The 25,269-nt window shown below is 40.2% G+C and overlaps 2 long non-coding RNA genes across 3 annotated transcripts in view; both read left to right on the top strand.

Moving 5' to 3' along the window:
• The first annotated feature begins 1,536 nt into the window (after positions 1-1,536).
• Positions 1,537-21,408, top strand: LOC122862372. Of its 2 annotated transcripts, none has more exons than XR_006374689.1 (3): positions 1,537-2,040; positions 4,618-4,695; positions 20,053-21,408. It is a non-coding gene; the product is annotated as an uncharacterized LOC122862372 (long non-coding RNA). The 2 variants fall into 2 exon arrangements; XR_006374690.1 differs by lacking the exon at positions 1,537-2,040 and adding an exon at positions 2,070-2,840.
• Positions 21,409-23,999: 2,591 nt separating this feature from the next.
• LOC122862371 overlaps positions 24,000-25,269 on the top strand; it is a 91,390-nt gene continuing 90,120 nt past the window's right edge. Inside the window, exons 1-2 of the long non-coding RNA XR_006374686.1 lie at positions 24,000-24,090; positions 24,187-24,237. This is a non-coding gene — a long non-coding RNA (uncharacterized LOC122862371). The remainder of the gene's footprint in view (positions 24,091-24,186; positions 24,238-25,269) is intronic.

Here is a 25,269-nt window from a genome sequence, read left to right on the forward strand (position 1 = left end):
AACTAGAAGTTGAGTATCTTCACATTTTTCCACCAACGTACTGATTGGCACAGATCAGCGCCCAGCAGCTCGTTGAATGCCATCTATTCTGTGAGTGGTGGTACCACAAGTACCTGTACGTATTTCCATTTTATGCCACTTTTTACTTCTACTCCATTACCATTTAGAGGGAAATAGTGTACTTTTTCCTCCACTACATTTACCTGACAGATATAGTCAATTTGCGAAATCAGATTTAACATAAAAAAAAAATCATAAAATGCAATACATTGTCAAACATTTTTATAGTTATTCATTATTCATATTTATAAAAAATATGATTATATAACTAGAATATGTTTATTTTGACCCAGTGTTAGACACAACAAGCTCAAGTTTTACCGTAAAACTGTCACAAATGTATTGTTAGTTGTACAAAACAATGTGCATAGGATACACATATTATTAACAAGCAGTAACACATAGTGACATGCAAGTTTTAAAACAGCTAGAGTAGATTTTAACAATTTGCAACTGTTTTTTATTCTTTCCTTTTATATTGACAAGAATCTTTCATCTGCTCCCTTTTGGAGCATTATTTTTAGGTGCTCCCTTTATTACAGCAGATGAGTTTACCTTTTCTATGTTTTTCTGATGTGTCGCGTTGGACGTCACAAATGCGCTGGAAAATGGGTTTAGTAAACAGTAGAAAGCATGGAGGCTAGTGACAATGTTATGGTGGTTGCTATGTGTAGCCCATAGACTAAGTAGGGTATCTCTGCAGACTGGAGACTTTGAATGGGCGGGGTAACTGTCAATAATTTTTTAATTTGGCGAATCAGAGACTTACAATCCTCTGTCAGTCAAAAACGAATTTCACCAATAAGCAGCCCGAACCAGTTGTCAATCAGTTTTTGGCTAATCAACTTTCTCATAGGGAGAAGGGGGGAGGTTCGACATGAAGAAGCAAAGTTGCCTTGTTTCTCAATGTTTAGATCCTTTCAGCTCTAGTCAAAGGATCAAAGTATCAACAGACAGCAATGTTTTTAATCAACATTTTAAAGTGTAAGTAGAGAACTTTTGATCATAACAGAATATAGTAACTTTCACCACTGCTCATTTTAGAAATCTAAACAAAGAACACGCTCTTGCGGTGGCCTTTCTAAAATGAGCAGTGGTGAAAGTTATATTATTATATTCTGTTATGATCAAGGAGTTGATAAACCGTATGCAGACAGCGTTAGCTAGCGTGCTAGCTAGTTGAAAAGTTGTCTGGTACAATGGAGCATGAGTTGTTTGTGTACCTTCCCCCATATAATACTGTGAAGTGATTCGCTGAATTAAAAAGTAATTGACAACTGATTTCAAAGGACATTTACTTGTAAGGGAGTGTCTTTACATTGTTGTATTAGTACTTTTACTTAAAGCTCCAGTGTGTAACATTTAGGAGGAGCTATTGGCAGAAATGTAATATAATATTTATAAGTAGGTTTTCATTAGTGTATAATCACCTGAAAATAAAAATCGTTGTGTTTTCATTACCTTAAAATACGCAGTTTATATCTACATAGAGAGCGGGTCCTCGTCCAAGGAGGACGCCATATTGCACCACCATTTTTCTACAGTAGCTCAGAACGGACCAATCACTGGCTGTAGATACGGCCTTTAGAGTTTTGCGGCCACATACAGTCTGGGAAGTGGAGGATGAGGCGAGCGGTATTCAAAAGGTTGCAATCTGCAGTTTCACTGCTAGATGCCACTAAATCCTTCACACTGCTCCTTTAAATAAAGAATCTTAATACTTCTTCCACCACTGCATGCTGTGTCTTTTCGGCCTCTTGGATCTGGAGGAATCCATTGAGCACCGGTCGCCAGGAGCAACGGGCCTTTGGGAAGAGGAGGAGGAGGGGTCTGTAGTCTACCCGTCCACACCTCCCTCTCTCTCACTCTGCCATCCTTCCCTCCCCTCACATGGGCTTTGCCTTTGGCTGAACGCTGGGATTCTTTCACAGAGGCTGCCGGTTGCCAAGAGAGATCGAGCCCCAGAAAAGCTGGGCAAATGTATGTGGGTCACTGCGAGTCAGAAGGGCTTTTCATTCTCCTCTTCCCTCCTATTTTCTCCTCCTTTTTGTTCCTTTGTTCTTTTTGGCTCTTTGGCTCGCTCCTTCTCCCCTCGTGAGTGAAAAGATAACATTGATTTGTTTCAGTCCCGTTTATTATTTTCCTGGACGAGCCGCTAAGACAAGGCCCAATAAGATATGGAGCTACGTCCTATTGACTTATTAACTTCTCCCTGGGTGTACACACATCTCTGAGCATCTCTTTGTGTGTGTGTGTTAGTGTGTTTGGATTGTGTTCCTGACCCATGGACAAACAAAACGTTCTACGAGAAGGGGACGGATTTCACTAAAAAGGATCTGGAGCAGATGTTTCGTTGGCCTCAGTCTCACTTCCTTTCACCGGCTCTCGACTTCTTCTTTCCCTTCCTCTTTTTCTTTGATGGATGCTGAGTGGTTCGTGCTGTTTTTGTGGAAGCCCGTTGGTCTGGCCAATTGCACGGACGCGGGAATGTAATCTAGGCTGTTGACACTGTGGGGACGGATCAGGAGACAGCTTGTGCTGTTGGCTGGGGCTTTACCTTTGTTTGTCTCTGCCTGCCATATGTGCTGTTTCTCTCTCTCTCTGTTCACTTCTCTATTAGATATCAACAGACAATCATAAAAACAACCATCAGGGAGAGTAGCATTTAGGCCCGTAAGGTTCATCAGTGCCACCTCTGTGGTCACATCTACAGAAGTTTCAGGTTCTGGGGATTTTTCTTTTTTTTTTGACATGTGTCATCTCCTTTTAAGGCAGTGAAAGTGAGTGCGTGCACAAGAGTTCACTGCATCGTTTTACTGTTTCACCCTCTTTGTGTCTATGCTTCCCAAGGTCGAAAAAGACTCAATGTCAATGGGGTATAAAGTCTAGATATCCCAGATATCCACATCAGAGCGCTTGCTATTATTTCATTAGATTGTTATCAGGTTGTCTGACACCACCCTCTTTCCACCCCATTCGCCCTTCTGCAGTAGAGTTTCTCATTTCACCAAAGACAATGGCCTGTCTATCCTGCTGTACTAAGTAAATGTCAGGTACTGTCTACCCTCCTCCTCATCTATTCACTGAAATGCTCTAGGGGCTGGGGGGTAGATATCCATCTACCAGGGTCTGTACACATGTGTGCTACATGGTACAACTCCAGTCAAGTCACTGGATTGAGTTTCCCTAGATGTATGTAGTTTACAAGAACTTACACATGCTCAAGGACAGATTTCAGGCATCTTTATTTAATTATTATTCAATGATCAGCTTGTGTTAGATAAATATGCAGGGGTGTAGCTAGGAGGTTACAGGAGACTTTTCTCAGGCCCAAACATATTTCTTTATTGGTCAATTATCAGACAAACCCCTAATTGAAATTATGAGCTTGGGGCACTGACCTGAGAGTCAATGACATGGCTGCAATGGCAGCAACTTTTTTAATTGATCATTAAAGTTATTTTTTAAGCTGAATATGTTTGGGGTTTGGACTGTTGGACAGACAAAACAAGACATTTGAAGAAGTCACCTTAGACTCTTGAAAACTGTGATGGATATTATATTATGATATAATATTTTCTGACACCAAACGATTAATCAAAAATAATCATTAGTTGCAGCCCTAGTTCTGTATGTGTCTATAGGGAGGGTATTTTTGTTTCATTCAGTCTGCACAGGAAAAGGTTTTTTCCACTGTTTGCTTCAGTTTGACTCACAGTTTGAACCACAATTTCACACGCATCATTTTTAGTAAAACTTTAAGTTTTGCAGGTGTCAGTCATACAGAAAGAGAGAGGTGTGACATTAAATTTATATTATCTACGAGAGTAAACGGGGCAAAGTGAGGTTGCATTTAACACACTTTGCTCAGAGTCCAACATAAACATCTGGATTTCCTTAACATGTATGGAAATACAACGAGGCAAACTAGGCGACTAGCTAGCTGAACATAGTTGAGCATTTAGCAGCTGAAGAACCAGATATTTCCCTCAGGAGTTGGTGGAGACCAAAGAGTGAATATGGGACCTATATTCATCAGGTGGCCAGAAACATGACTCTAAATGAATGCTGTTTTGTGTCTGTTTTATGTGTCAAACGACAACGGTTTGCTAACGTGTTCACCATATCAACTTGAGGTGAAGTCAATGTCATGTTGGCATCTTGTTCCGCTGCCTCCAAGTGGCCAAAAAATTCAATACTGTTTTAAGTATAACACATTTTAGAATCATAAATTTTAGGACTTCATTTACATTTTTAACAATTTTACCACACTAGATGGTTGTAGATGTGATGTATTTGCATGGTATGCCACACCTTACCATACAAACACATCACATCTACTATTATCTACTCCTCCTCCTCCTCCTACAGTACTTGCGCTAGCATTTCATAGTATGTACAGTATGTTTTTTCCACTTTACCCACCGTATTGACTGTCCTTATCCTGTTTGTTTTGTTTTGTGATCTATCTATCTGTCTGTCTGTAAACTTATTGTTGAAAATATTACTTTGTATATAGAAAAATAAGATAAAGATTTGATCTTTTTGTACTCTCAGGTACAGACTGGTGGATTAGTCCTGGATGGAAAAGGAAAATCCTGGTCATCATCTTCCTCCTCCTGCTTTTCCAGAAAGGTCAGCTAAATGAAAGGGACGTGGCTCTAACATAGATCGGGGGTTGTTACTCCTGGAGGGACTGACGGCATGTGTTATGTTATATCATTAGGATAATAATTCCTCCGATATAAGACACCTCTGGCAGTCTTCAGCCCTTTCATATCCCCTCTCTTTGCTTTGGACATCTGGCAGACATACGCCTCAGGCTCATGGTGAAGAGAGGATGTGGGGGCAGGGATCGATTCCATAACTCTATGGACTGAGAACTTCAGCATTTTCACTGCTGAGAGAAATATCGCTCTTTCAGGTGTGAGCATAAGCAGTTTTGTGCTGTTTGGTTTGGCGCTAATTAACTATTTCTAAGCCAGAATCTATTTCTACTGTAACACTAGAGTTTTATTGTTTTTTTCCTCATAGTCACCTGATTTCCTGTCTCTCATGTGAGCGTTTTTCTTCTCACTTCCTGGACGGCTGGTTTCCACCAGATATTTCTTGAAGCCTCGTCTTAGTGGTGATGACAACAACATGTGTGCCGCAAACTTGTTTTAGACTTCAGTGTTATATGAACAATTGGTCATATGTGTTGTGACTGACTTGTTTATAAAGTCCTCCGAAGCCTAATTGCTATCAGACATTTTCTGGGGCCTGCTTGCAAGAACTGTAGAGACAAAGGGGGGTGCATTATGAAAGAGATATGGGATATGGAATTCCTGCATGATTTATAAGATGAGATAAATGTTATTGAACCCACCAGGAGGAAACATGGAGAGCCACTTCACATGCAACATATGGAACAATGGAAGACTTAGATACCAGAGACATGATTATCTCCACAGCTATAGCAAATAACAGAAACGGCAATACATTATCACAACTTTGTATTATCTTAACCTCTGTCTCAGCATCTCCTCTGTGGCACTCGCAGGAAGCTCGTCCACCTCCAGTCGAGCTCCATTCATCTCCCCGTTTATTTTCTTTCCACTGTGCGTGTCCAGTTAGAGCTTTGCAAATGACCTAGTTTTTGTCAAGTCTCAATATGGATCGTTGTGCCAAGTGCTGCTGATGCCAGACAGGTCCGGGGACAGGCCACACTAGATAGCGTGAGAGTGGAGACTCCTTCAGTGGTGGAGGAAGTATCCAGATCCTTTTGCTTAAATAAAAGTACTAATACCACACAGTAAAAATACTCCTTTACAAGTAAAAGTCCTGCATTGAAAATGTGACAATGAAAATCAACACATTTTTGCACAAAAAATTACTTAAACGATTAATCATTTAGTTTTAATTTTCTGTCCAATGATTAATTGATTAATCATCTAATTGTTTCAGCTCTAATTTTATATATTGTTGGGTAGTTTAATCTATAACAATGCATAATATTTTATAAGCTTTTCATATGTTTTTTAATGCAAAATCTTAGTAAACTAACTAGTAACTATAGCTGTCAAATAAATGTAGGGGAGTAAAATTTTCCCTCTGAATTGTAATGAAGTTGGAATATAAAGTAGATTGAAATGAAAATACTCAAGTAAAGTCAAATTTGTACTTATGTACAGTACTTGAGCAAATGTTCTTGGTTACTTTCCACCACTGGAGTCCCTGCACTTGATTTGGAGGCATGGGGGTGACTGGAGATCAAGTGAGTGCACCTTTGGAGTAAAGAAAATCAGTGTGTATTTGTGTCTGACTGCTATAACCAGCGGCTGTGTTGTAAGCCAGCTCTCTAGAGTCCCTGCTCTGCTTCTTGTTCTTTGTTAGTTAAATTAAAAATTTATGGTGCACAGAAATTGAGGGTGGGAAAACAAGATCTGCTGATCGTAGCGGGGTCTATTTTGGTTGTTTGGTATTTTAATGTTGCCCTTCTCATTGGTAATGTTCAGTTGGCTGTTCTAGGCTTTAATGCTGGAGGTACACAGCAAGCTACCTCATGGAAAATGTGCATCATTACCACACTTGGCCTAGCGCACAACAAACATGCCAGCACACAAGGACACACATTCAAGCGCACAACAAACATGCCAGCACACAAGGACACACATTCAAGCGCACATACACGTTCAAGCACACGCACATGCGCACACACACACAGATGATTTGATGTCAGCAAAACCAGACATAACATAAAGTAACTTTGTTCAATGCTAGCATACAATTTTTCAAATGTCTTATCCATCACTTCCTGTTCCAGTAAGGGTAGAGGTGATGGGTGTTGAAGGGGGAGGTGGGCGTTTTTCTGGGCAGCTCCGTCTAATGAGCAAGTCTTTCACCGAACCAGACAGTTTATGGGGTGGCTGCCAGCCTCATTAAGAGCAGCTCTTAATTGCCCTTTTCTAGCCAAAACCCAAAAGCTGAAACATCTGCTGGCCCACGAACCCTGTTCCTCCTCCCCTGTACCCTCTTCCGCACTCCGGCACTTGTTGATCACTCGCTACCACCACAACTGACTTCCCTAACAACAGCATCCAGGCAGCATGCCCCCTAGAGCTGAGCAATACACTTACAGGGACATATTTTGCAGTACAGTCATTAGGAGTCTATGACTACTTTATGTCAAATCAAAAATGTGATTAAATACCATAGTTTCGATTATATTACTGTAATGTGATTATGTTCTTTAGTTGAAGGCAACATATTTGTGTGACAACACCTTAATTGTATTGTCTTTAAGGTAACCTGTGGGTAAACATACACAGTTATGTTTACATACACCCAGTGGTCACTTTATTAGACACACCTGTACAATCTAATGCAATCCAAAACAACAGCTCTGCCATAACATCTATATTTATGAAGCTCAAAATGTTCCGTTTTTGGTGATCGTAAATGTGTAAATTCAATTATATGTTAATTACTGAGGTCAGAGTTAAAGGTGGTGTTGTACATTATGTCCTTCCCATGTACATACATGGAAACACATCTGATGATATAATGCAATCTAGTACAACACCATTACTAACTATGACCTCAATGCTAAAACATAATTAAATTAACACCTTTAAAAAAAACTGAACATTATAGGCATCATAAAAGCTTTATGGCAGAACAGTTCTATTGATTACATTAGATTGTGCAGCTGTACCTAATAAAATGGACACTGAGTGTATGCTTCTTTCCAAGATTGTGTATCGTAAAGGCCTAACAAACTGATGAACACATTTCCTTCCTCATAAAACATTTGCAAAGCAGTTTTTTTAATATTTCGAAACATATTGTTTACTGACATGTTTACATCAGCTATCAGTCTTCTTCCCTGCCTTTTTTTTCTCTTCCTTCTTTTTTCAGCTCTTTTTTTAAATTATTTTTACAGCCTGCAACTTTGCCTGTTTAGGTTCACTCTCACTGCTCTCATCAGTGTAGTTCAAGCTGCAGCAGGCAACTGTTTTCAGAAAAAAAGCTCAGATAAATCCACTATACACTACCTGCCCACGACCAAACATCAGATAGGTAAAGTTAGTGACTAACTGGTGAACATAATGGAACATTTAGCAGCTAAAAATCCAGATTTTACACTCAGGAGTTGGTGGAGACCAAAAGAGTTTCAAGAGAGTGAACACATGGACTTAACAATCATCAGGTGGACACAAACACGACTCCAAATTAATGCTAACTAATGTTAACTTAGCTTTCTGTGCTGCCCGCGAGTGGAAGAAAAATCAGTACATGCAGGTTTAAACTGCCATATTCCAATTCATAAACAAGTTGCACATGTGTCCTGCACCTCTTTAATGCTTAGTTTGAAGGAAAGTACAGACTGTACTCAGCTAGACCAAAATACCATCTGTATTTACAAATTCCATCTGTAAATTAAAAAGACTGACTGCATCCAGGTGTAGTTTTAAGTAACTCTCTTATGTGTAAAGTGTAGGAAGATAAATAAAGTAACACAAAAAAGTTGACTTGATTTGATCTACTGTACCATGAATTCAAGATCTCAGATCAAAGCTAAGCCATTTCACTGACACCACGCCATGGTAACTTATATTTTCTTGTCTCTGAACTGAGGAGAGTAGGAGACTGTGGGAGAGTTTTCCTGAGAAGACCTGTTGATAAGTGACTGGCAGAGGAGACTGATAAGACAAGCAAGTTTAGACAACTCCTCTTTGTCCGGAGCCCAAGGTTACTAATTCCCTGTGTGTGACAGGGGCATTGATAATGAGTCACTGTGCGGTCAGAGTGGCCTTCCTTCCCTCTGCGCTAGATACAGAAAAGAAAAGACTTTCTGGGCCAGCAGATCACGATCACTTTCAAACAAAGCAGAGAAAGTAATTCTTGTGCAAAAGACAGTTTTGATAAAAAACCTTTAGTAGTTACATGGCTTGCTCAGCAACTGACCAGTTTCGATCTTGGCAGGTCTTTTATCAGCGTTTTAAATGAAGAGCCAGTACCTGGCCTGACCCTTTTATACATTCATTCAGAGGTGTGTCCTGATTGGGTTATTGGGACAACAGGTGGGAGACAATGAGTGTAATTCAGAAATTGCCCCCTAGAGATTTTACAAACCGAAACACAATAAAAAAAAAAAAAAGGATCAATATTGACTCAAATTGACAAAAAAAAGTATTGAAATAAATGTTTCACAAAAAATGTCTTCGTTCAGGCCTGAATAAACTGTTGCATCAAGTTTGAAAATCCAAAACGTCTCTTTCTGGACGTCCTACATAAAAACAACTACACGAGAAAACAGGACAATATACTACAAAGGTGGTCAATCAAGAAATGTTCTTATTTAAATGACATTGGGGGCACTTGAAGGTACCACAGAGCTTCTTCAGTCACGTATCCTCTCAGTGTGCTGGAAGATAAGTTTGAACTCGTTTACTGATTTACTGACTTTTTTTTATGCTTGAAAGTGTTTGACCTCCTATCAGTGTTTTCTAGCTGTGGAGTGAGAACAAGCAAAGGAACATAAAACATACAGCCAGGAACATGGTTATCCAGCCCAGTGACAGCTTTGTTTGTAGGGCCTACATGTCACAACAGCTCGCCCTGATCCGTCTCACAGCCATGTTGTGTTTGGGTGTGCGTTTCCCATTGATTACCTGGCTGGGAGAGATGAGACAGGAGGAGAAGGGTGGGAGAGTGGGTCTGAGAGAGCGTGTGCGGTGGAGGTTTTCTCGATTTTGGCAGGCTGTGGACAGCTGGACCACCAGTTCGAGTTTCTCCTCACAGTGAGGCTGAAATTTCAGCCCCTGAAAATCGAGGGTAATAAACGATTGGAGCTCTCAAAACAACCTCTCTCTGTGGTTTTTTTCCCGCCCTTTCCTTATTTTTCCTGTCCCAGTTCCTTCGCCCCGGCCTCAGCTTGGCTCTGACGGGCGCTGGTATGATAGCAAATGTGATTATGTCAAAATATTTTACTCCAAACATAGTCAAATGGTAAAAAAATCCTTCCACAGCGTTAGTATTATGTTGAATCAGCAGGGCTCACAGCTGTTCTGGGCACAGCGTGGTTCACATGGTTGGGATTATTCCTTGACCGCGGCGGTGGTGTTCTTCCTGATCTGAAGTCAGCCATCCAGCCGTGTTTTTCGGTCGCAAAGGTTTTGAGGAAGTGAGAAGTGCTGATGAGACAGTTGTGTAGCAGCACTGGTGCAACTGAAGTGAGTAACAACAGGATGAAGCAAGGCTCTGGTGTGGCCTTGGACATGACTGGGGAAGTGGGAGCAGAGTGACAGTGAAGCTACAGTCAGCAGGGTTTAGTCATCCTCCACTTTTTTCAGTTTATTTTGTATTTTTTGAAAGCCCTATAGCAACCTTTTATATTTGTCAGGTTCTGCTTTCAACAGACCGTAATATACCATGACTAGTCTGTGATGATAACAGCTGTAAGAGCGACTGCGTGTTCCCCATAAGAACCCAGATGGTCCATTATGTCTTCACATTAGCATGACTCCGTAACCAGACGTTACTCAAAGATTTCTGTGTCGTGTTGATTCTGGTACAATCTTTCAAGGCAAGCCGAAGACATTTTCTTTAACATATAAGCTTTAGTTAGTGCTGAAAAGATTAGTCACTTAATCGATTAGGTGATTGACAGAAGATTAATAAACAACAAATTTAATGATCAAGTCTTTTATCAAGAAAAAAAGCCAAATATTTTCTGGTTCCAGTTGCTGTAAATGTGAGAATTTGAACAAACTAAGCAATGGGTAGTCGTCACCTTGGGGTCTGGGTTATTATGGGTATGTATGGGAAATTACAATCAACAACTAGAATAGACTGTCTCAAAACAAGAACAACACTGAGGAAAATTCAAGTTTGGAATGACACATCATTTTAATTCAAAACAATAGTTGAACATTTGGAGAAATACGTTTTGTTTTTTTGGCTTTCTTTCCGAGAGGTAGATGAGAAGATTGATACCACTCTTGTATTTTTGCGTTAAAGGTATCCTGTGGAGTTTCTGACCACTAGTAGCATATTGAAGCAGTGTTTTTATGACTGTGTCCCCATTTTGTTTGTTGGACACGTGGGTGAAGTGATACGCAGTCCTGCCAGTGGTTTCACACTATTACAATGGAAGGATACACACAATGCGTTTGGTGAGTAACACTGAATGTATTCAGAACTTTGTTTGTTTACAATAAAATTCCACAGAGCACCTTAAGTATCGAGTTAAAGCTGGGAGGAAATTACGAGAGCGGCTTTGGCTATGTGCCTGGCTGTACCTGTAACCTCACTGTAATGACACTCGAGGAAGTCACCACACCCAAAATTGTTCCGGCACGTAACTTCTCCTAAAACCACAAAATGTTGTTTTGGATATCTGGATTAACTATATGAAATATAACGCGATTATTAGTGAACTTTAAAGGTGTTGGTTTGCATTTTTTATTTTTTTTTTTTTACTTTTGACTGAGCCAGGCTACCTGTTTCCCCCTGCTTCCAGTCTTTGTGCTAAGCTAAGCTAATTGCTGTCCAGTTCCAGCTCTGTACTTCACGCACCGACATAAGAGCGGTATCGATCTTCTAATCTAACTCTCATAACAAAGCGAATGAGTGCATTTCCAAACTTTTGTATTCAAAAGACATATAAAGAAACATATTGAAACAAAATTGTTTTCGCATGTACAATGTGAATCACACTGAATAGTGTCCTAAAACATGAAAATGACATCCTCACTGAGAGTGTAATGACTCCAAATCAGGCTGCTGCAAATCTAATATGACTTGTACAAAACGGTCACATGAACGAGTCATGAGCAATCAATCAGTCGAGCAGAGGTTTCACAGCCCAGCTGTCAGAAAGCTGAGCTTACCTCTCTCCTTACTCAGCAGAGCAGAAAAAAACACACACTCTTGTCTCTTCATTTCCCCGCTTTTTCTCTACCCTCCACTTCCTCCACCTCCTCCTCACTCCCTCTCCTCTGTGATGAATGGAAGGTATGAATTCTCCGCGACCTCCCCGGGTTTCTCTCTGAGGCCCTCAGCAGCTGAACAAACAACATGCTCTCAACTTAAAGGCGCAATCAGGAATTTATTTGAACCATGTACGTTTTGGGTATATTTGTATATGGCCCTGAAGCGCTTGAGAAGGAACATGGAAAATAGATTTTTGTAGAGATGTCATAACTCAAAATGTGGATTTTTTCCCCCTACAAACTCTGCAACTGTAAACAAACCTTTTATGAGCTCAGACTAAGCAGTTGCACAATCATTTATCAAAACTCAGGTAATGAATTTTAATGAATAAAAAACTATCCACACCCAAATAAATCATTACGCAAACAAAGCCAGTAATGGGGGAAAATTCTCTCAGTTCTGTCTTTAAAACATGTGGGCACAGATTCACAAAGGTGGTTTTAGTGGTGGTGGTCGTGGGGAAGGAAAGGGAGTGTTGTTGGTCAGGTCTGGAGGGGTGGTCCTGGTCAGAGTCAGACCCAGCTGTTGTGGCCTATTTATCCATGCCACAGCACCAGAGACTGTGGTGGAGGCTTGGATGAGTTAGCAAGGCAAAGCATGAAACAGAGAGAGGGAGAAGGAGTCTGTATGACAGGGGTGGGGGGTGGAAGAGGAGATGGATGAGGATGATGAGAAGCAGATGGAGGGCGTGTTTTTTCTTATTTCTTAAGAGACTATCTGCCTGTGACGCAGGTTGAGCTCTCCAGGTGCATTGTGGGTAGCATGTGTGAATACATGCCCAGCTTCTTGTGGTTCCAAATTGATCAAGGAGGACTGGCTGCGGTGATGCAGCTGTCTGTAGCGGTGGAAGAAGTATTCAGAGAAGTACAGCTGTATTATCAACAAAATGTACTTAGAGCATCAAAAGTAAAAGTAGTCCTTCTGTAGAAAAATGTCCCCTGTGAGTGAAATATTACTATACATGACCTTTTTTAGTTAATATTGATGCATCAGTGTGTAAGCAGCATTTTACTGTTGTAGCTGCTTGAGGTGGAGCTAGTTTAACTACTTTCTATACAGTTAGGTAGTTTAGTCCAGTGGTTCCCAACCTAGGGGTCGGACCTCCTCCAAAGGGTCACCAGATAAATCTGAGGTATCGGGATAAAATTAATGGAGTAGGAAAGAAGAAAAAACAAAGTTGTGCTATGTATTTATTTTTTAGACTTTTCTCAGATTTTTTTGCTGTTTTTGTGAACTACTGCGTGATTTTATCTCTATGGGCCTCAGTTATTTAAATGAAACCATCTGAGAAGTTTAGAGGTGAAATGTCTCTTTGGTGGACCTGGTAAACACTGATGGACATCTGAAACGTGACAAGGAGCCCCAAGTAGACACAGCTTTTTGTAAGAGGTCATAAGCCAAAAAGTTTGGGAACTACTGGTTTAGTCTTTAACGATGTGTTGGATTTCCTAAACTTCTCATATGATTGTCTGAATGGCATGAACGTCTGTACCAAATGTCATGGCAATCCATCCAGTAGATGTTGAGACATTTCATTAAAAACTACAAATGTCAACCTCATGGTGGCACTAGAGGAAAAGTCAGGGGATCACCAAAGTCTTTAGGATTCATCCTCTGGGGACCATAAATGTCTGTACAAAATTTCATCTTAATCCATTCAACAGTTATGTTGATATTTATCTTTGGACCAAAGTGGTGGACCGAATGACTGACATTACCATCCCCTAAAAGTGCAATATTTACCTCTAAAACGTAGTAAAGTAAAAGTATAAAGTGGTATAAAATGGAAATACTTAAGTAAAGTACAAGCACCTCAAAACTGTGCTTTAGTGCAGTGTACATAGCTACTTTCCACCGCTTCCAGGCAGAAAGGTGAGGCTGTAGCTGCTCGACGAGATGATGTGAAAGACACAGTAGAACGCTGGAGGCTTGACAGCTCTTTAACGATCTGCAGGCTGTGTAATTCGACTGGTCTTCGCTCCCCCCACCCATCCATCCACCCACCTCTCTGCACGCTGCAGCAGCCAGAACATTCCTCACACATCTGGACCCCAAGTCTTTCCCAAACGCTCTCTCTCCTATACCACTCTGCGCCGTAATTACCCACAAGCCCTGTGTTCTCCTTTTCTCTTTTCTTTTTATGATCCTCAGCCCCGTCCTCGGCTGAAAACATAAAAGCATGGAGCACACAAACGTCATTTATAGTCATGATTTAGAAGGAAAGAGGCTTTCTGGTGTCCATAGAGATGTGCCATCCAAAAATATGCTTTTTTCTCAGCTGAGTGTGTGTTGCCAGAACTTATAAAAGCAAGACAAACATAATGAATCAGTTACCCAGTTTGAACCGTAATTTCTTCTCTAGATAGTTGTTTGCCCCTTGAGATGTTTGTGCTGTTTTGAAGCAGCCGAGCAAAACAGGATTCAATGAGTGGGAATGGGAATGAGGACAATTTCCGATGACATAGATGTCTTATGGGACAGTGTGTGTTTTACAGCTGTAGAAAGTAACAAAGTACATTTACTCAAGTACAATTTTGAAGTACATGTCAGAGGCAAATATTACACTTTTTACTCCATTTATCTGACAGCTACAGTTACTAGTTACTAAGTTAAGCTTATAAAATACAACACATTGTTAGCAATTAAGCCAGTGGTTCGCAATATTTTTGGCTTATGACCCTTTTTGCCATGTTTCAGATGTCTACTAGTTGTTTCCCCTCAAAACTTCTCAGATGGTTTCATTTATGTAACTTTTTGAGGCCCCAAAGGGTAAAATTATCCAATATATATCATAAAATAAATACTAATTTGTGTAGCAGAACAAACCCTCAGATCTTATCTTGTGACCATTTGGAAGGGACCCAACCCCTATGTTGAGAAACACTGTCCCTAACTAGACTTATATCTAAATATATATAAAGTAGTTAAAATCAGTTCAACCACGACCAGCTACAACACTAAAATACTACTTATGGGGATACTTCTGCAGACCTTTTACTTGTAATGGAGTATTTTTACATTGCTGCTTTTACTTAAGTAAAGGATCTGAATACTTCTTCCACCACTGTTGTGTGCGAGATATCGGCGCTGGGGTCAGCGGTTGATGGCATGTGGGGTCGGTCAGCGCTGATGCGTCTGAGGCGAGCCACATGTCTGAGCGTCCACAGGAAGTGAGGGCACATGCAAGGGGGCGCGCATTCAGGAAGGCGCTTTGTTGTCGCTCCCTGCCAGGAAAGAACTATTGTTAAAAGTACCCGGCCGTGTTTTTTTATCTGAAGGCACTGTTTACTCCTGCTTTGTCTGTAATCTCAGGCCCCTCGCTCCTGTACCTCCCACTGCTGGCACTGTGCCACACATTTGTCTTGCAGCTCTTGTGTTTTTCAGATAGTGGCTTACTTTCACACTGTGGGAACAATTGTTGCGACACTTGAGTGCCTGCTATCTGAATTGGATTAAAGGTTTGTTTGGAGCTGGATAACACCCACTAGAACTGATATGGTGGGAATGCATATGACTAAAAGCAGCCTGTGACAATACCTGTGAATTTAAAGGTGGTAGTAGCAGGGAAGCAGAGGCAGATAATAAAGGGAAGAATAGAAAGTAAAAGTTCTTTCAAGCATGAGTTCTCAGATCCTTAAAAGCAGTATATAAAGCAGTGACCTTGGCATTGAAGTTGTACTTATATCTTGTTTTTGTTCTGATTAACCAAATCCTCCCGTGAGGAAAGAAATCAGACACTTTTCATTGTCCTTTACTGAGAAACACAACAACATCTACACTTTAAAAACAAAAGTTCCCTGGCTAACAGGTGCTAAACAGATTTATGACCACTAACTGAAGGACTGGTTCAACACCTACATGGTTCATTTGTTTTATTTGAGGAACATTTCATTGTTCCATGTGGCTCCTGTTCGTTTCAACTTTGGTTTTTTAACTCCAAAAGACTTTTGGTGTTATAGTGATCCAAGTGTCAAGCTAGTAGCTATGATGCTGTCTATGAGTTAGAATACACACATTAGAGCTCAATATGATCCTCTAATACATTCAATTCATAAAATGTGATATATTTTCTCATAGTTTGTTTCTTTATAATGGTGAAACAGTTAAATTGAGACATTTCTGTGTGTTTTTAGGCAAAAAACAACACTAAAACTAAGTTAATATGGCACCAGTTTACTAAAAAGCTATGCTATTGTACAAATTAGCTCCTTTCCAAATAACATTTCTTGCTAGCAGCGTGTTTTCCCCTCGAGATCCTCTCCTATGACATTCTTTCTCTTTACCATCGGACTGTACGCTCAACGGCCCTGCTCAAATCCCCCACAGTCTGCCTTCAATAGAAATGGAAATTTGAGGCCTTCCCCTCCTGCGGCTCCCCGTCTCCTTGCTCCACTCCCCCAGAAGGAGCCAGGATGTTTTGAGAAGTGGGATATTGCTCCTAATGGATTCCAAACACCACAAAAGTTTATTAGGAAGCAGGGCATCGTAAAAGTCGGAGGTGGGGGTGGAGGGTAGGAGAGGGTGTGGGAGTGTGGATAATTTCTGTTTTGTTTTTGCAGAATATTCATTTTTACTCCTCTCTGCTGTATGAAAGTTAACATTAACCTGCTTCGTTTAAATGACTGGGGCTGTATTTTTAGTACAGCCAGGTGCCTAGACTTTTTTTAGTCTTCTTTCTTAACTCCTACACGGTTTCAATGGCATGACGAATGCAAATCAAATGACAACATCTGCCTTGTTATGCATAGATGTAACTTCTGGTAGTTTCTCAGACATTACTAACAGTGGAGATAGACGCTGTTTCATAGACCACATAATGTTGCAATGTTCTTGATTAAAAAAAAATAGAAAACTTGTGTCTAAATGTATCATGATTCTTGGAATAAAGAAACATATGCAATAGTGAGTGTCAGTATGGACTAGAACTCCTTAAAAAGAAAGGCTGGTGATATTCTTTATTTTTCTTATTGTCAACAAATCCCGTGAAAAATCACCAAAACCAACAATGAATTGATCCGAATAACAAGTATTGTCTGTGTATCCAAATCTTATTATATAATAGCTTATTCCTTTGTGCCATAGGACTCCACTGTTATGCATTAGAAACACATAAATAAGCCACACAGTTGCACTGCGTGGCATGTTTCTTCACTACCATGAAAGTTGGCACTGTAGTTTATTTTGATCCCACATACACCGCCCCGCTGCTGTAAATATTCCACATTTGTGTCAATCCTCGGCTGAAAATAGTCCCCAACAAATGCACTAATGACTCCTGTTTGAGTAACGTTTGCTAAAAGTATAGTGCCCAGCTGTTTTAGGAAATTACTGAGCCTTTAAAAAAAATGCAACTTAATATTTGTGAGCAGTTTTTACAGATTTACGTCTTCAGTAGGAACAAATGGGCTTGAGGTTGAGTGCCACAGACAGGGTAGGAAAGTAATGAGAGACAAACTAATGTATTGTCATTTTTGTTCTTTGTTTTTGTGGGGGGATTTGTCAACAATAAGAAAAAAATAGAATATCACAAACCTTATGCTTTAGTCATTGACCCCCTGAGATGCTTAATCAGGAAGGAAATAAGAAAAAATAAATATTTCTGTGCAAATTAAATATGGGACTGTTTTTCCTCTACAAGCCTCTACAAAGTATTCCAATGAAACAATCTGAGAAAGGAACATCACTCTTTGGTCACATCTCAAAGCAAATATATATGGTCCCAAGGCAAAAAGTTTGGGAAACACTGCTTTAAGTCACATTGTAAGTAAAAAAAAAAGATCAGCTGTGTTTTTAAATGTGGTTGTGTGCCAAAAAATCCACCAAAGCATTTCCCTGAACACATGATGTAATTGGTGTTTGTTTCTGACTCTGAATTCCAAAGAGGATCTCATCACACCGCACACATGGCCGCCATGACCTTAACTAACTCTCCAGGGAATAATACTTGGTCATCAAAAACAAAGAAAGGGTTGTGTTAAATACAAAAATATAAGAAGATAAAGGAATGGTTTGGTATTTGGGGAAATATGCTTATTCCTTTTTTGCTGAGAGTTAGATGAGAAGATCGATACCACTCTCACACCTGTCTTTTCAAAGTGAGTCTGGAGCCAGGAGACGCTTAGCTTAGCATGAAGACTGGAAACAGCGGGAAACAGGTAGCCTGGCTCTGTCCAGAATGTTTGTACGGATTAAACAAGTAGATATAGCATGTTAATTAGTGAACTTTAGAGGATTTTTACTTTTGAACGGAGCCAAACTAGCTGTTTCCCCGTTTCCAGTCTTTATGCTAAGCTAAGCTGACCAGCTGCTTGCTGTAGCTTCATATTTAACAGACAAATATGAGAGTGGTACCGATCTTCTCATCTCTCAGCAAAATAATGTTTTCCCAAAATGTTGAACTGTTCCTTTAACAGAGTGATTTATTTCTCCATTACCCATCTTTTAGATAGTCAGTATAAAAGTAAACTTAAATATTTGTGTGTGTTTGTGTGCAGTTGAATGTGTGTGCACATGTGCCTCTGCATAGCTGTGCGTGTAGACATCCAATGAAAGCTAACGGAAAATGTGGAATTAGATTGAATGCCTTTGCAGTGTGTTGGCTTGTGTGTTGAAGAAGTTTTCCTTGATGTGTGTGTGTGTGTGTGTGTGTGTGTGTGTGTGTGTGTGTGAGTGTGTGTGTGTATTCATTGCCTCTTCTTGGCTGGGTCCATCCTTGCGTCAGAGGCCCTAATCTGGTCCTCTCCTCACAAAGCCTCTCTTTGATGTGCTTCTGCTGCTGCTGCTTCCTGCCATGTTCAAATAAAGCTTCACAATGAAACTGAGTCTGCCTCCACTGAATGCATTAGTGTTTAATAGTGTTATTGATCAGGCTAGAATAATTCTACAAGTCCCTCTCTCAATTCTTCCCCGCCTCGAGGCTAAACCCCCTGCCTCGGTCTCAGAAGTGAAGCAGTGAGTTGAGGAGTCCTGGAAGGAACAAATACCCTCCAATGACTTTCCCTCTCAATGGGCGATAGGAGGTTCTTTAGAGAAAAGGTGGGATTGCATTTGTGATTTCCTGCTTGATCCTTTAATCCTTTAGTCTTTTCTTAGACAACAAAACATAATTTCAGTCCTCAAATCCTTATTTTGCCCAGCCAGTATTAGTATTAGTAGTATAAGTCACTTGTTGATTTGCAGAAGGCATCTTGAACTTTGAAGTTAGACGACTTCTTCGACATGTCGGGAAATATGCTTATTTGCAGCTGAGAGTTAGATGAGAAGATTAATACCACTCTCATGTCTGTACAGCAAATATGTAGCTGGAGACAGGGGCTGGTTAGCGTAGCTTAGCATAATGACTGAAAACAGGAGGAAACAGCTTGTTTGGGTCTAGTGTGGTTTTAGGGGGGCTTGTGTACTGGACTATTTCCACCAGGCACAAGTAACTTCCTGGAGTCTCTGCTTGTTGCCTGGCAACACATTTTGATAGCTGTGATAGCATAAACTTAAGTGTATATGTCTGTCTGTAGAGCACTAACACCTCACCTGACAATATTTGGTCGACACATCAGTGTCTTTTTCTCTAGTTCCACAGAGTCCGAATTGTCGTTTTTGTACATTTTGGTAAATATGCTTATTAAAATTGACACCACTCTCATATCTGTCCGTTCAACATGTAGCTGGAGTCTAGAGACAGTTAGGTTAGCATAAAGACTGGAAACAGGGAGAAACAGCTTGGCTCTTTCCAAAGGTCAAACAAGCAAGATATCACTTGCTGATTTAGGGAGCTTTAGAGGTGCTGGAAGGTGGATTTTCTTACCTTTGGACAGAACCAGGCTAGCTGTTTCCCCTTGTTTACAGTCTTTATGCTAACCTAAGCTAACTGTCTCCTGGCTACAGCTAGGCCTATGTATGTACTGTACATACATGAAAGTAATATCAATGTTCTCATCTAACTCTAAGCAAAAAAGTGAATAAGCGGATTTCCCAAAATGTCAGACTATTGCTTCAAGTTATTTTTTCCCCCCACAGATCATTCGCCATGTGTCTACAAGATTGTGCGTTGAGAGAGTCGGTGTCTCTGTTCTTCATCAGTGGACTCCTGACAGACGTGCTCTCCAGCCCCAATAATCAACCCAAAAAATGAGGGGAGATATGTTTTCTCTCTGCTGCTCAGTGGGAACAGAAAAGCGCAGTGGGAAGGGAAGAGGGGGAGAGTCGGCTGAAGATTGAAATACTCTGAGACATGCTCGGCCCCCATCTACACGGGCCTTCCCGGGCCAAGTTAGCCGTTAAATCCCCCCTTTCTTCTTACTGATGACCCGTGAGTGATGTGGTGGAGGGGTCACAGGGTCAGTGGAGAGTGTGGGGAGGAAGGGGAGCGGAGGGATGAAGATGATAATGAAGGTAGTGGGGGGGGGGTCTCTCCCAGGCGAGGAGGCGCACTTGTCTTTCCACTCATGTAATCCCTCCAATTTGGATTATTAAATCTAAATCTGTGTTCCGGATTCATCAGAGCCCACATTGCTCACAAATTACTCCCAGGTGTGTCGAGGACATTGCTGCGCATGGAGATGAGAACACGAACCAGCAGCACTGCCGCTTATGGATGCAATCACACATTATCTGAAGTCTGAAGTAGTTAGTTATGAATAATGAGTATACAAGGTTGCTGTCGGGTAAAACTGGCATCAGTCCAAGTTATTTTTTTTATTCCCTGATGGATTGAGAAACTTCTGTGTTGGGTTGAGTTTGTAAAACTAACAGAACAACGAAACCAACAGTTTAATAAACTCATACATTTGTCATCCAGTTGTCAGGCAGCTGTCAGGCTAATGCCAAGTCTGTTTTTTTGAGCACCTGAAAGGGTGATAGTATGAGAGGGCATACTGATACTGCTGATGTTACTACTGTGGTAGTTCTCACTGGGCACCACATGTTCTAATGTGGTGTGGTGTTTTGGTGAAAAGGTGCCTGAGAAATGAGAAAAGGATAAAACTAAAGTAATGAGTGGGAGTAGTAGTGGTTTCAGTACCCTCTCTAAATGCTGTGGGACTGAATATTATATATATATATATATATATATATATATATAGAGAGAGAGATCAAGGAGTACAGCAGAGAGAAAGAAAAAACAAACATAGCCAGACATAACAAAAGGACAAATACAAAGCCTACAACAAACATAATTGGACAAAAATATTAGATCACTGGCTTTTGATAAAACTGAATTTGAAACTATTACTAAACTTTAAACCCGCACTAACGGATGTTTTGGCCACTCTGGGGCAGCGCAACAAGCTATAAACACAACATTGACATTTTATTAGCTTTAAAAGTTGTTATGGCTAACGTGTTAGCAAACAGTTGTCTATTTACACATCCAGAAGACACGGAGCGACATTATCATTCATTTGGAGTCGTGTTTCTGGCCAACTGATGAATGTAAGTCCAATATTCATTCTCCTTTTAGCTCTTATTTCTGTCTCCACCAACTGCTAAGGAAAATGTCTGGCTCTTTAGCTGCTACATGCTCCACTATGTTCACCAGCTAGTCGCTAACTGTTTCTCTCTGTTGTTTGGTGCTGAACAGGTACTGTACAGGTGTACAGTAGGTTTTTGAGCTTTTTCACTGAAAACCTGCTGCTGCTGAAAACGACTCTGCACATAGTTATTTGATCCATGTTTAATATAAAAATATTGATTAGTGCCGCTTTAAAGTATTTAAACATCACATTTTCAAGGCGTGCTTTCACTTTCTAAGAATGCAAATTCAAATTTTGAATGCATGTTCATATTTATTTCAATTTAGCAGTTTAATTTCAGCAAATATCTCTGCTGACACTCTCCACACTCACCAAATTGCTACGACTACATAATACACATAGTCACATGCATTAAAGTCAACATAAAGATTATTACATTATTACATTCTCATTACTTGAGAGAAACAATAAATATGCGGTGCGTGTGGTGAATTGAGGGAGGAGTGAATGTATGAATGAATTGTCTTGATTTGAACACTGAATCCACCCTTTGACTTCCTGCCCCTGTCTGTGCTCGTACGATCCAGGGGATTGGCACACCTTAGCCAATAGAATCAACGCCTAGGTGAAATGTGGCACACCCAGAATGCCCGCTAGTATTTATTGAGATGAGTATCTATTCTTAGCGATAACTTCCAGGTATTCTTGTTGTCTAGATGTTGTCTCTTTCTAGCCAAAATGTCCTCTTTTTCACAACAAGGTCACACAAGGATAGCAAGAAAAGATCCATTATTCATTTCCATTTCGCTTAGCTTTTTCATAAATAAAATGCATGTGGCTCTTGTGTCTTTTTGGAAGGGGACAATTTGTGTTTTGGGCAATAGTTATGAAGAAGAAAATATACAAGAGCTTTGGGTCTTATGTTACAAAGACTTTTGGTTTATCTGAGCGTTGGCAAACCCCATTTTGCTCTGTTGGTAAAACCTCTGCTGCACTTGATTTCTGTCATCATTAGCACTGTGATCAGTGTTGTTGTGGTTAATAAACAAAGTCTCCAACTGCTGAATCACCATCAGGCAACTAAACAGCTACAATACAACTGTTTTTTTATTGAAGACACCAGACTTCCATGTAATTTTCTGTTGTTTTCACCCTCCGTTGTGGTAAACTGCTCTGGTGAAAACATCCAAAGTATATATTTAAAATTATTTATTATATCTAAGAAAAACATTCAGTTAGCCACCTTTTTCCAACTAATAATAACAACTGATAGGCACATCATTCGACAGTGCCAAATTATAACTGCACCTAGATAAATATGAATAAAGCGTTTTGCCTAGAGCACTCCCTGAAGTGAAGTTGAAATAATGCCAACAGCACATTCCAGTCAGTAGCATGAGCAATAGCTGAGAATTGAATACGCTGTAGAGACAGAAAGAACCGACAGAAAGGGAAGTGGGGGAAAAGAAAGACGAAGAGGACAGAGAAGTCTTGTACACAGCGGGGTGTTTCATATTTTAGGGCCCTATTGAATTGAGCCCAGTGTCTTGAGTGCTAGCGCAGCACTGCCGGGGTCAACACTTCTCTGCTGTGACCAAAGGAGCGTGAAATCTGGATGAGTGCACCTGTATCTCCCAAATCCTGCTATTGTTTAAACAGCGAGGTGGTTGTGGGGCTGTTTGAATGTGTGTGTGTTGTGTTTTGTAGATTCTGAAAAGTGGGGACAGAGGAGATTTAAGATGATTCAGATGTAGAAGAAAACTGAAACCAAAATACAATATGAAAAAGGGACACAAAGTTGAAATTGCCTTGGGTTTCACCACACAGTATACATTAAAAAGCCAGTTAATTTAAGATTGACATCAAGAACAAAACATTAACAAACATGGCTTTAAAAAAATACAGATTCTGTTAAAAATAATTTAAGGGAGAGAGGGCTGGGGCCAAATTTAGTTCGCTATAAAGGCACAATGAGGCTATGCATTAGGCTTTGGAAAATCAACAAAAACAATGCAGTATAGCACGGCAAAGAAGTAAGTCCTGGCGTCCCTTTTTCGGTGATGCAAGGCATCGTCATCTGGCAACAAACTGCATCCACTAATTAATTACCTGCATGCGCACATACCATGTAAAATAATGTTTATCCTATCATAAGTTATAACTCAGTATGCTGCTACAATAAAAAAGTAAAATAAACCGACTTGCACATTTCTTTGATTGGCTATTCCTTTTTACCTTATATAAATTGCAGTTCTTAGCTGATGTATGATTTTAGTAGCATAGGCACGGTCAGAGTAATTCAGCATATTGATCTGAAACCTGCTTCTTATGAACTTTATCTCACAGTAAACAATGATGTAGTTTCGAAGTGTCTCTTATGTGTCACTGTGTCTCATCTCTCTTTGCATTCATCTTTCTATCTCCATTTAATCTTTCACACTTTCTTTTGTACCATTTGTCATCTTCTATGTCTTTTTCCGACCACATCACACTAGCCGACCACAGAGCGCAGCACCTGATGCATCACGGCTATTCTGGCCCATCTCAGAGGAAGTACTTTGAAGGTCCGGCTCCCCAGTGATGGGTATGGAAACCTACATTTTTGGCCATGACCATCAGCCTCTCAACCATTTGTGGTTTAACCTTTTCAGACATGCTGACATATCTTTTTCACCCACAGACAACAGACCGGAGCTTGAAACTGATGTATGGGAAGCCAACTGCATCACAGGTAGACAGACAAAGATAGTAACAGTAGTAGTGTTTTGCTATTGGGGCTTTGGCTAAAATTTATGAAATAACTGTAAATTTTATATAGAAAGACTTTTTGCTACAATGTCAAATTCACTTATTTGTCCCCTGTGGGCCATCATGGATATCTTGTAGGCAAATCTGTGGCCAGGAGTTTCTTGTCAGAGTGTTTTGACACAGAAAAGTGGGGCAGATTTTGATCAGAAACCACTGAGCATGCAACTAAACCAGTAGAAAATGTTGGCACCGAGCAGCCGGCAGTGGAACAAAATGTCAATCCACACTCACAGAAACCACTGCATCAACAAAAACAAAACAAACAAAAACCAGTGCTATCCAGCAGTAATCAAAACGAACACATTTAGCTTATATTTGACAATAAACAAGCATACATATATTTTATAGCCTGATATCATTTCCTCTAAAAAAGATACAAAATTCCCCCTTGAAACTGAAATCTGTGAAGTGTTTTAGATTAACATGTATATTGTTATTATATCCACCTGTATGGAGGACTGTGTGTATTTATAGTGGTTGGAGATTGCTGCTATTGAGCAATGATGATCAGGTTTGTCAGGTTGCACCTGTCTGTTTGACTATGCCAATACCATCTAACTTCATTACCTCATTAAATTCATTGATTCACTATCTGGACTGTAGATGACATTTAGACAGCAGCAGCAGCAGCAACATGTGTCGAATGTTGTCTTTGATGCATTTAAAAAAATGTTTTACTTAACCTTTATTTAACCAGGAAGTCTTGAGATACATTATCTTTTACAAGAGCGCCATGGCCAAAATGGCAGAGTAGAGTTGTTAACACATAGTCACACACAATTAATTTACAAAATTCACATATAGACAACAAGACAACAGATGAAAGGCATGAAAGAGAGCTTGGCTATTTAAAACAGATTATCCATCTAGATGATCTAATATGATAGGTGTTAGTAACAGGAAAGCTTTTAGTTAGACAGGAAATTTACCAAGAATGGCTTTAAAGATGAAAAGG

This window comes from Siniperca chuatsi, linkage group LG15 (assembly GCF_020085105.1).
Source record: "Siniperca chuatsi isolate FFG_IHB_CAS linkage group LG15, ASM2008510v1, whole genome shotgun sequence".
Classification (NCBI taxonomy): Eukaryota; Metazoa; Chordata; class Actinopteri; order Centrarchiformes; family Sinipercidae; genus Siniperca; species Siniperca chuatsi.